This window comes from Castor canadensis, chromosome 2, assembly GCF_047511655.1.
Source record: "Castor canadensis chromosome 2, mCasCan1.hap1v2, whole genome shotgun sequence".
In the NCBI taxonomy this organism is placed as follows: Eukaryota; Metazoa; Chordata; class Mammalia; order Rodentia; family Castoridae; genus Castor; species Castor canadensis.
In genome coordinates, this window is record NC_133387.1 from 96,908,707 (window position 1) to 96,920,725 (window position 12,019).

The 12,019-nt window shown below is 37.2% G+C and overlaps 1 protein-coding gene across 5 annotated transcripts in view; it reads right to left on the minus strand.

Annotated features, from left to right (window-relative positions):
- The window catches only part of Amph (amphiphysin), a 235,512-nt gene that overhangs the window by 105,240 nt on the left and 118,253 nt on the right, over nt 1–12,019 (minus strand). The window lies entirely within an intron of this gene.

The window sequence follows — 12,019 nt, forward strand, 5'->3', positions numbered from 1 at the left end:
TTTTCTTTCCTTCATTCCCCTTGTCTTCCTGTTAGTTACATTTGATAGCATTGATATGGCACTCTTTCTGGAAAATGTTCTTGCTTCGTTTGTTTACACTGACATCACACTATCCTGATCTTTGTTTTCAATCCTTTTCTAATGATCTCTGTGCTTTCTTTAATGCTTTCTCTGTATCTTCACAGATCCCACCTCTCAACATCAGTTCCCTTTGATTAAAACTAACAAATTCTTACCACTCTGCTCAGATTTCACTGAATCTGCAGTTCATTCCAAATTCCTCTAACAATTACCATTTCAGTAATACAGTTTTGAATTATGTATTTCATGCATGTGTGTGCAGAAAACAGATTCAAAGTTCCACACCTGTGGGAACCATACCTGTATTTTTCCTCCTATTTCTTTATGTCATTCTCGACAAGAAAAGACTAAGATTATTATTCTGTCTCCTGATCACACTCTCTTCAGGGCTCATGGCAACAGGAGAGCAAGAGAATCTATTATAATTTAGTTGTCTGAATTGCCTAGCAATACTCTTCTTTGGACAAGATTCAAGAAAGATCTTCCACCTACAAATTCCTTGCCCTACCATATACTAGAATAGAATAACACAGCTCCAGTGTTGGTCAGAAGTTATTTATTGTTTCAACTGAATCATTCATCATTGTGTCAGGAGTGGCAGTTTCTCAAGACCAACTGGTCCCCCAGGCTCACTTTCTTCCCACTCAGCCCAAGGGAGTTGGAGCATTCCTCCTTCCTCATCAATGCTACGCTCACCCATGCCCTCACATAGGGTCTCACAGTCTCACAGAGTCAGCAGCGGGATGCAGCTTCCCCTCTTGAAAAAACGAGCTAGGGTCATTTTAGGTCTCAACATGAAGATATCAAAATTAACAAGAATACACAAAATGTACATGGTCAAAAAACTCTACAAAGGTCTGAGAATCACTGCCTCTAGTCAAAAAGTCCTTTTATTCCCTTATTAAGTGGTACTTAGAAACTATTGCTGTAGTCCCTTATCCTCTGTGTATCTCTCATCATCTCACCCCCTAAAGATTAGATTGAAGCTAAAAATCAAATTAAATAGTTAGAGAAGCTGTGCAGCAGGCATATCAGCAAGGAATATTTCAGATATCTTTGTTACTCAATACAAAGAAATCATATTCCATGTCTAATTCCATGTGCTTCTCTGTTGTTTAGTACCAGGTTGGTCTTCAGTAACAAAGATTCCTTAATTATCTATCTATCCATCTATCTATCTATACATATATAAACACACATACACATGTACACACACACACACACAACTCGCACGTGCAGTATGTGGGCAGTGAGTGATTCTCAGACAGCCCTGGGCTCCAGGACAACTGATTTCTAAGACTCTTCAGCACTTTGGACAGCTCCAAATACCTACTGGTTCTCAAATGTTAAGACATCCTCTATGTAATACCAAAGGAAAGGCTACAAATGCTGGTGAACCAAAATGTCCTACTATACTTTGGTGAGAGCACGGAAGAGTTTCAGGCAAGCTTCCTCCAAAGTGAGCCACTCCTCTGATATGAGGAGTTATTGCAGACTTTGACAATCTCTAGGTATTGAACTTTAAAACCAGGATTACATTAAGGTATAATGAATGACATTTGCAAATTGATGAGCAAAGTTGTTTAGATAACTTTTGAAGCATTAAAAAAAACAGAAATGTTAGTAAATACTTATGCTTAAGACTTTGAGTCACTAAAGAAGAATAATTTTGTTAGCTTTACCTTTATCCCAGTTACATATTCTCAGAAGAAGCCATAGTTGAATATTAATTTGATGAAATTGTGAACAAAATGCATAGAAAGAATTAACGATTTCCAGTGAACTAAATTCAGGGCAGCAGCAATCCCTGCACAATTAGTTGCAAAACCAAACCTAGTAGGTAATATTAGTGAGGTTATGCAGGTCTGGCAAAAGCCTTATGGCAACAGGCCTTTAATAGCTACTAAACATTAGGTAGCTCATAGAATAGTCTCATTAAAATATGGCAAATGTAGTTACTTTCTCATCTTTATAGGTAGCTTTTGTCATGAAGAAGAAAACAAGGAGAGAAGAAGCATAGCATCACACAGATAAAAAGTGTTTTCATTAAGCTACCTCTCTAATTCGGAAACTGTTAGCTGGCTTCAGAACAGGGCCCAGGTAGAAAACTAGCAGTACTAACAGATGCATGAAACCTAGATCTGAGAAGACAGAACTTCACAAAGTTCAATTTCATAAAGATAACTCCTGTCATTTCATCTATGACTGTAACCCTATACAAGTTTCCATCAATAAATTATGTTTGGCCCTTGCTGACATTTTTCTCTTGAAATTGCTGAACTAATATATCAAAATTAAAATTTGCTATGATTTTTTCAGTTCAGACAAGCTAACTCGATCATGAAAGCAATGTGAATAAATGTGCTTATCATTTTTGAAGCTTATAAGAAATTAGTTTACCAAGGAGATGAGATTTAATAAGGCCATAATCAGCACCCTGATTGCAGGTGATTAATAAGGCATAATATCTGAATCCACTTATGATCAAAGGCACCAGGCAGTATACTAAGCACTGCAGGTACTCTTGGTGTGCAAGGAAACAGAGCTCTCCCTATGACAAGTTCAGGTGCTGTTAAATTGGAAAACAAGAGCATTTCAAAGGCAAAAGCAACCATGTCTCTGAAATTTACATTTCTATCTCCTCACTGTGAGTGCTTTGTAGTAACAGGAACTGTCATTAAGAATCCAGACCTAACTTCATAAAACAATTTCTCTGATCATTTGGATGCCTTCTGGTATATATTAACACAGAAGATACAACACAGAGAATAAATAAGAGATGTCTGAAATCCTGGTCCTGGGCTTATAGGAGGGGTGAGGAACAGTATACAAGCAAGGGAGAAAAGCACCAAAGAAACCACATCACTTTTCATAATTTTAGCAAATATTTGTGGAATAATTTCTAGCTCTCCTTGTCATCAGAACAATAATACCTACCGTCAGAAAATTAAATCAAACATACTTTCTACTTTTCAACAAAACAAAATTAGATTGCTAGCTAATACTCACTACACAATTTCTCCATTAATTTCCCTTAGGTCAACTAACAAGTTTATACCAATCTGTATTCAGATCTCTTGGAAAAGCTAAGCCACTGTGTGTGCCATGGGCTAGAAAAGCCTAGTTAGAGCTCTAAAGCTTATCACTGCCTGCAGGCATGGTACAGCTGGAAGACGTGCTGCACCGCCTTTAGGCAATTGAGTTTATGACTTGAAAGTCTACTTGGTTTTTCTTCCTTTAGTGTGTGTGTGTGTGTGTGTGTGTGTGTGTGTGTGTGTGTGCGTGTGCACGTGCCTGTGTGTGTATAGAGACCTGACTTGTAAGGTACATTTGTATTGAAATATATTTTCAACTTTTGCCTTCATACCTACAGCATAGTATTGAGTGTATTGGGGAGCAGTGGCTGATCCAGAAATCAAAGGAAACTCAAAGGAGCCCCACCTCAACAACTCTTCCTGTGGCTCATTGATCAGCATCCCTTTCTGTGAGTATGGATGGCAGCTCTACCTACTGTCTTCTTTCATGACCAAATTGGACAAGGAAGTAAAAACCCTAGAAAAACAGCTGTGTGTCAAGGTATGGGAATGCACTAGTGGGAAGGAAGGAAATACTTCATCTATCATTACTCTAGTTGTAATATTACATCTATAATGTTTCTTGGCTGACATTTACAATGTCTACATTAGTTTGCTAAGGTTTCTGCAACAAAGTGTAAAAGTTTAACTGGGAGAAATTTATTTTTCTCAAGGATCTGGATGAGGGAAGTCCAAGATGACAGTACTGACAGGTTAGTTTTCACACAGGTCTCTCTCCTTGGCTTGGAGATGGTCACCCTCTCACTGTGGCTTCACATGGCCTTCATCTGTGTATGTTCTTGATGTCTATGTCTCTTATAAGAATACCAGTCATATTGGGTTAATGATCGCCCCCTGACCTCATTTAAACTTAATTACCTCTTTAAAGATCTCCAAATATAGTCACATTCATGATATGGGAGTTAGCACCCAACATAGGAAACTGGGGTGAATATAGATCACTCCACATTTGAACAACGTCCTCAATAAAGACTTTAATACAGCAATACAATCACATAGGCTAACACTTACTAAGTGATGGTTTTGTTCCAGAAACTGTCTCAACTATTGCAACTGTGCTGTCTCACAACTCCACAAGGTTGGTACCTTTGTACAAATTAGAAACTGAGGCACAGAGGCTAAGAATTTGCCCAAAGTCATATATATAAGAAAGTCAGGAAGTCTGGGTTATTTAAGCCCTATGTCTGCCCGTATGCTTGGCCATGCTCAAGCCACTTCTGTGCCCCAAGCTGTGAAGACATGGATGCCAATAATGAGGGATGAGGCTCTCTTAGAAGAGCCAAGTATCAATCAGTGAGGACAATTTAACTATCTGCACCATTCCCTGTGTACTCACGATACAGTCTTCATCTATAAATAAAGATACCAAAATAGCTTTTCTCAAAAGCTCACGATTCCACAGATTTATTCAATGTGATTCTTTATCACATAATGAATAAGTCTGTGGGTGCTAAGATCATACAGCCTGGCTTTTAAGTAAGAGATCTTCCACTTCTAACTGTGCAGTCTTGGGGAAGTTACTTAGGCTAATTCTTATGTGCAAAATGAAGATGATCACAGGACTCACCTACCTGAGCTATCATGAAGGCTGAGGCAGACAATCCATGGAAAGTCTCAGCAGAATAAACATGGGGCATATCATGCACTCAGTATATATTGGGTGTCAGTATTATTATTGAATATTTTAAGTGATAAACTGTGCCAAGTGTAGGTGTTTTATAAATGCCTGATTGAACTACGTTCTGCTACATGTCATAGTGCAAAAGAATATCTGCATGAGTAATATATACAACTTCTCCAAAACAAGCACCTTGGGAATTTATAATGATTCCTCATTTTCTATTTGTACTTGCAAGTTTCCAACACACAGTCAAATTTTTCAGAAAGTTTTTTTATAGCTTTAAATATTGCAGTAATAAAGAGTCCCAGGGTACACAAGAACAATTTCTACAGATGTATGAGAATCATTTAACAATGGATATGAGAAAAATCATGTCAACATGATAAATTGCTGCTTAAGAAATAGAAAGCATGAGAACCAATAACCAAAGGAATATTCAAGTTCTTTCCCACAATGAAAGTTTTATGACATATGTAAAGTATGTATGAAAGTTTTCTCATATGTAAAGTAGAACTGCAATTACTCATCACTATGAGAATTAAGTAGATGGTATACCAAACATTTTATAAATTCCAAAGCTATTCTTGAGAAAAGTCTTAAAAATAAAAATATTTTGTCACTGCTTTTGTCTAAGGCAGACTAGCTAGATGTGGAAATTTGAAAAATTTTGAAGTTCCTTGAAAGATTCTTTTAAATAATCAGGTGTGGGCATATATCCAAACAGACACAACATTAAAGAAACCATTATCTTTGCTATCTCTGTATAATCTCAGGCATAAACCTAAGATGTTAACATCAGGGTGACGCCTTAGAAACACCAAACATATGACCTGATTCAGAAGTTTGGAGTAGGACCCAGAAATCTATACTTTTAAAGGCCTGCAGAAGATAGCTATTGGGAACCTTTACTATAAATTTTCACTGTTTATTATTCAATGAACACTTAATGTATTCATGCATATGCTAATATAAGAATTTGGTATAGATTACTTTAAAAGACACTGAAATACATGCCTGGCTTTTGGTTTTAGTCAGTCACCATAAGACATTTAGATTCCACTCCAATGACAAAGTCAACTATGAGGTTTGCAGCCAACTATGGGCTACAAAGGCCACTATGGACTCCTAAGTCACCCTGACAGTCTATGGGAACCAGTAAAACTGATGCAAATCCAAAATCCACTGCAGCACACATATGCAGATGCTTACAACCATATCAGATAGTCTCCCTAGACTAGGATAGCACTATGCCAAAATTTCTGCATCTCATTCCAGAATGGTATAGTCAACATGGGGCTCATTTAGAGAACAGCCTCCAAATGAGAAAATGATCATTCCTCATCACGGAAAGTAGAAGATACATGGAATTGGTTTCTAAATGAATGCTAGTCTCTCCAAAAACAGAGTATCTATTAGACATTACTGAAAAGAACATAAAGCTGCTCACATTGTATACTAAATGGTCATGAAATATTTTGTAATTGGCTATGAGGTCCTGGTTTAACTGATTTACAAGTAATTATATCCACTATAAGACAAACATAGCAAAGGAATTTGGCCACCAAGCTCTTAGTTAAGACTGTCACTCTCCTTTTTAATAGTGGCTTTATAGAAATATGTCTTTGGTTGATAAAATCTTGATTTAAATTCCTTTAAAAAAGTAAGTCTAACCCACAATGACTGACTTCTGTGAGACAGACCAGATAGTGAATACCTGTAGGTGTCAAAGGAAATGTACTGGCCCTTGCACTTAAATCTTTTCTGCATTTCTCTATAGTGTCTATTTATTTCATTCCTAACACACCCATTAAATCTATTCTCTTTGCTCATTGGGAAAAATGTCTGTCTAATTCATCCATGGAGCCAAAAGAAAAAAAAAGAAAACAAAAACTTTGTTTCATTGGTTGGCAAACTTGACCATCTATTAATCTTATTACATTTATTCTATTCCATTAACCAGAATATATAACCTGAATAAATCAAAAGCTTTAAATTGAACTAAAATTTGACCTAGCAAAACTATTGATATTTCAAGCATGAGGAGACTAGCCAGAAATGGGATTGTGGAAACATAGAAATCATTTCTTTTCAAAGACTACCAATTAAGATAAAAGTACACTTACATGCTAAAGTGAAGTGAAGAAATTAGGATACCGAATCATACCATTATGATGGAAGTACCAAAACATCATGTAAATATTTGCTTTCTTTTTTTCTACCACTTTAATTGCTTCAAAAGATAGCTTCTTTGCACTAGAGCACAGCTTGGCAAAGCAGAACTTATGTCTGAATTGTCCATCACTTTTTCCAGTACCATGTACAATGTTCTGAACTTAGTAGGCACTCAATATGTGTAGAGTCAGTCCAGAATGCTTTTGATGAACATTTACCTGTAGGTAAATTATTCTCTTTTACCTGTTATCTTTAAATGAAATGTCCTCCTCACTCAAACCAATCCCCCTACTCCATCCCACATCCTCCTCCTGCCCAAGGATACATATCTGCTGATCACTCCTTTGTCTGAGGAATTACCACATTTTCCTTGTAGAATAAGTGGGGTCCATTAGTACACATAGATACATTTGCCATTTTAAGAAAATGTTTTCTTTACCCCACTTTCTCTGCTGTCTCACTTCGTTGTTCCCATTGGAAACAAAACTTGAAAACTGCTCTCTTCAAGCATCCCAGTATCAGGCACCTTACTCTTTTTATTTCCTACTTACATGCTTTCCTCCATAGCTCTCATCATTTTCTAGAAAACAATATAATCTATTTATTTATTATATTGTGTCTATTGCCTTAGGATGTAAGATCCACAATGGCAGTAATTTTAATCTGTCTTTCTCACTGAAGTTTCCCAGTGGCCTACATCTGCTCCAGGCTTATAAAACACCATCAATAAATGTCTGCAGTAGCACTTGCTTGCTACTGTTCTAACTAAGCCTCCATATGATATCACTTATGAAAGACTACTTTGAAAGCTGATATTAAAGTAAAACACTTTAAATCTTGTAAAAGATTTGTACCCTAAATTGCTTTCAGTATTACAGAACTTCTAATGAAACTAGAATTAAGAGAACCTGTTAATTCTAAGTAAGAGGTTCTAAGTAAAGTAAACTTTACTTCTAGAGATGGAGATGTGTACTAATTCTCTTATGGAATACTATGTGATTATTGAGTTTGAACTTTAATAGAAACCAAGTATAAGCTTGAGAAATAAGAACCGGAAGCAATTCATTCAATTCTCTCAGAAGCAATTCACTCAAATAAATGAAATATACTAATGTTTTGCAATAAAAGTGTTTTCTTTTCAGAGAATATTGAACTTCCTCCAAAACATAGTAAATAAAAAAATTTAATTAGATAGAGAACATAATTGGGATTCAAAGATAAGAACAACATCCTTCTGCATAATTAAAATTACTTATTATAAGATTATAAAAGTATGTAAGGCTCTTTGAAGATCAAAACCAGTGTATCTGCCAGCAGATACTATGGGACAACAGGACTACTAGGGCAGCTTCAGAACCCAGATTAGATCATGTAAGAGACCTCCCAATGAGTATTTTGCTGCTACAAATTAGTATAAAGGATGTAAACTAAGTGACAATAATGAGGGGCTCATGAGAATATGTTTGACAAGGAGGGAAGACAAAACTGGGATGTACTTATTAAGCACCTAGCAGGTGCTAGAGGCTGTGGAAGATTTCTCAAAATGACGAGGACAGACTGCCTTTCTTTAAACATTTTATAATCTAATGAGGACATAGACACACATCTAAATAACAGTCATGAAGGAAATGTAGAAAACAAATCATGTACTAGTGTATACCCACACAGAGGAAGAGAGACTCCTGACTTGGGGAACTGAAAAACATCAAGGAGACTATATCTTGTGAATCTTAATGAAGACTGGCCTTGAACATGGACTTGGCAGGTTGGGTAAGGGTAATCCAATCATGAGGGAGCAGGTACAGTGGGGGAAGTGAAAAAGCTTGGGAGTAAGCTGTTGAGACCTTAAGAGACATCAATGGACAGTAATTACCAACTATTCTCTGCACCAACTTCCTATCTGCCTTTAGTTACAATAGAGCACCTTCATTCAGATGGGTCTCCTTAAAGTGGTTCAAAAAGAAAATTCCTTTGCTTCGCTAGTAGGCTGTAGAGCTCTGCCAAATACTAAAAGGCAAAGTGTAATCAAATGCCTAGGTATAACCAAAGAAAGGTTTAATGCTCTGAAAGCGACAGGAAGCACAGCTAGCCTACAAAGGGGACTGAAGGAAGACAAAGACCAAAGGAGCAGAATTTGCTCCCAGTCATGTAGATATACATTCTTAAGGGAGTAATTTAAGGCAAATCCCCCATAGATTATTCATTCTCTGTTGGAGACTTTGTTTGTAGCCAGGACTTTCAGAAGGTGCTTCCCTTACACATTCATTATTGAAATGTCACCACAAGTCTTCCTCCTTGTTTCCATGCCCATTAAAAAACCTCGGGGGATTTTCATCCTGGGTCAAAACATTTTCCTTTTCTGCTATTTAACACCCTTGCCCATTACAGAAAGGACCCAAGGATAAACCTGATCCAATTTAAATGTGTTGTTTTGCTAAAGGTTGTCTACAATGGTCAATGAACTGAAGTAGCAAGCAGCTACTTCATCCCACACTTGCTGGCTTACTCTTGAGTGAATGTAATGAATGCTGTGCCATGGTCTTTCAAATATTTTCACCTCTGTGACTTTAAAGAACCCTGCTCTATCCATAATTTAGATATTTTATTTTTCCACACTTGTCTGGCTTAAACAAATGATTCTTTTCTCAACATGACCTGGAATAATGTTTATTTTAGACAAAAGTGCTCAAAATAGACAACAGAAGAAATAAACAAACCTGTAATTTGTACCAGAGCTGCTCTGGCTGAGTGCACCTTCATCTCAATACTGAAAATCCCACTGTGATTTCTCTTAGTGGTCACAACAGAACAGGGACAATAAGGTCATTTCTGCCATTCAGTGAAATTTACTACTACACTTCTCATAATAATTTCCTGATGAAAAATTACATATGGCCAACTTGGGATCTCTGGGGTTGCTGCATGAGGCAGAGACAAAGAAGACCTCAAGCAGGGAGCTCGTACTTTGAAAACTGAAGAAAGACATTTCATTCTTTAAGGATAAATGCAAACGAATCATACGCTTTTAACTAACTGCATAACTACTAAAGTCTAAAAGCAGATTACCCACTGAGTTAACATTGTATTAACTGCTAACTTTCTTTTAGGACAGTATCATTCAGTATAATTGTGTGTGTAATAATACTTACATGTTTAGTATAGAGCAGCACGAGGGCCAACTTTGTCCTGTAGACATGAATATTTAAAAAGTCCTCATTAAAAAGTTAAATTAGGTGACAACATTTAATATAAGTAGGGTATTTCCACTTGTGCACAGCCAGAGTTAGTGGACAGGGGTGGGGGATACTCTCCAAAGGCATGGTACCAGAGGTTTGGGGCAGGGGGTACTCAGCAGATACAGCACCAGGCAAATGGATTCTTGGCTGGTGGGTGAGCGGATGGGGGTCCTTGGCCAGCAATCCTTGAGAATGGAAGGGAGACAGTGCAGTAGGAATGAGTCAACCCACAACCTGAGAGCAGGGGACAACACAGGAGGGAAGAAGATGGCTCAAATGTCAGGAGACTGATTACATCAAGGGCATTGCACACATACATCACATACATGCATACACGAACAGTGGAAAGCAAGTTTCTTACTCTCAAGGAAAGAGGTACAAATACAGAGAGGGGTATAAGGTCAAATAAAGCAGGAAATACTGAATAATAATTGGAGGTATGTTATAGTTTCCAGAAAGAAACTGTATTTTTTCCTATTTTCTGGAAAAAATGTGTAAAATTGGTGTTAATTCTTCTTCAAATGTCATAATTCTCCAGTGAAACCACCTGGGTCAGGAGATTTCTTTTTTTTTCATATTTCAAATTAAAAATTCACTTTCTTTAATGGTTACAGGACTATTCAGATTGTCTATTTCATCTTGGTAGTTTGTGGTTGTGGAGGAATTAGTCCAATGTGACTGTCAAATTTTTAAGCACACAGTTGACCACAGTATTTCTTTATTATCCTTTAAATGGCTAGAGGATCTAAAATGATAACCTTTGTTCATTTCTGGTACTGTTGATCTGTGTCTTTTTGTTGTCAGTCTTGCCTACAGGTTTATCAGTTCCATGGATTATTTTCAAAGAATCAGCTTTTTGTTTCATTTATCTTCCTGTACTGCTTTCCTGCTTGGGTTTATTGATTTCTGCCTCCATATTTCTTGTTTGCTTGTATTTATTTTTCTATTTCTGGGGTAAGAACTAGGTTATTGACTTGAGGCCTTTCCTTGTTTCTAATGTATGCATTTAATACTCAAAATTTCCCTTCTAATGTGACTCCAGCTGCTTGGAGAGATGTGATGCTTTCACTTTCAAGACCTTCCGTTAGTTGCACACACCTGATTCTCAGAGAAATACTCTTCCTTTTTATATCCCAGGATCCTATCTCTAGAGTTCTAACACTTTCTGTACCTTCCCCTATTAAACCAGACAATCTAGAAAGAGCCTCATTAAACTCATTCTCATTATGAATATTTTAATTTTAGTAAGGTATCCAGCTTCCAACTTGGGAGAGAAGAAGCGCCAACACTCAAATCACAGCAGTTAAGGATCAGATCCTCTGGCTGATTTGATCTATGCAAACTATAGATAATCCGGAACAGGACCACCAATTCCTTATCCGTATTTTGTCTTAAAAAAAGTAAAAATATGCACCAAACATAGGATTGGAAGCCTCCAACACTAACCAGAGGGAGCACTTAGAAAAACTGTATGAGTAGATATACTACACTAGTCCTTAGTGTTGTACCTGGACGAGCATCATCAGACTCATCTGGGAACCTACAGAGGCAGAAACTCTGGGGTTGGGCCCAGGAGTCTGTGCTGTACCAAGCCCTTCCAGATAATTCACAAGCAGCTAAAGGGTGACAAATACTGCTCTAGTAGGCACAAAACTCAATGCTTGACATCTTTATTCTGAATTCAAAATCTCTAGTAACCTGACAAGAAGAGATTTGGGCCGACTGAGGTTCACCATGCTGTCATTTAGAACTGGACCATCATTCAAAACAGATATGATGGTCTCACATTTAATCAAGGCAGTGACTTTCCCAGA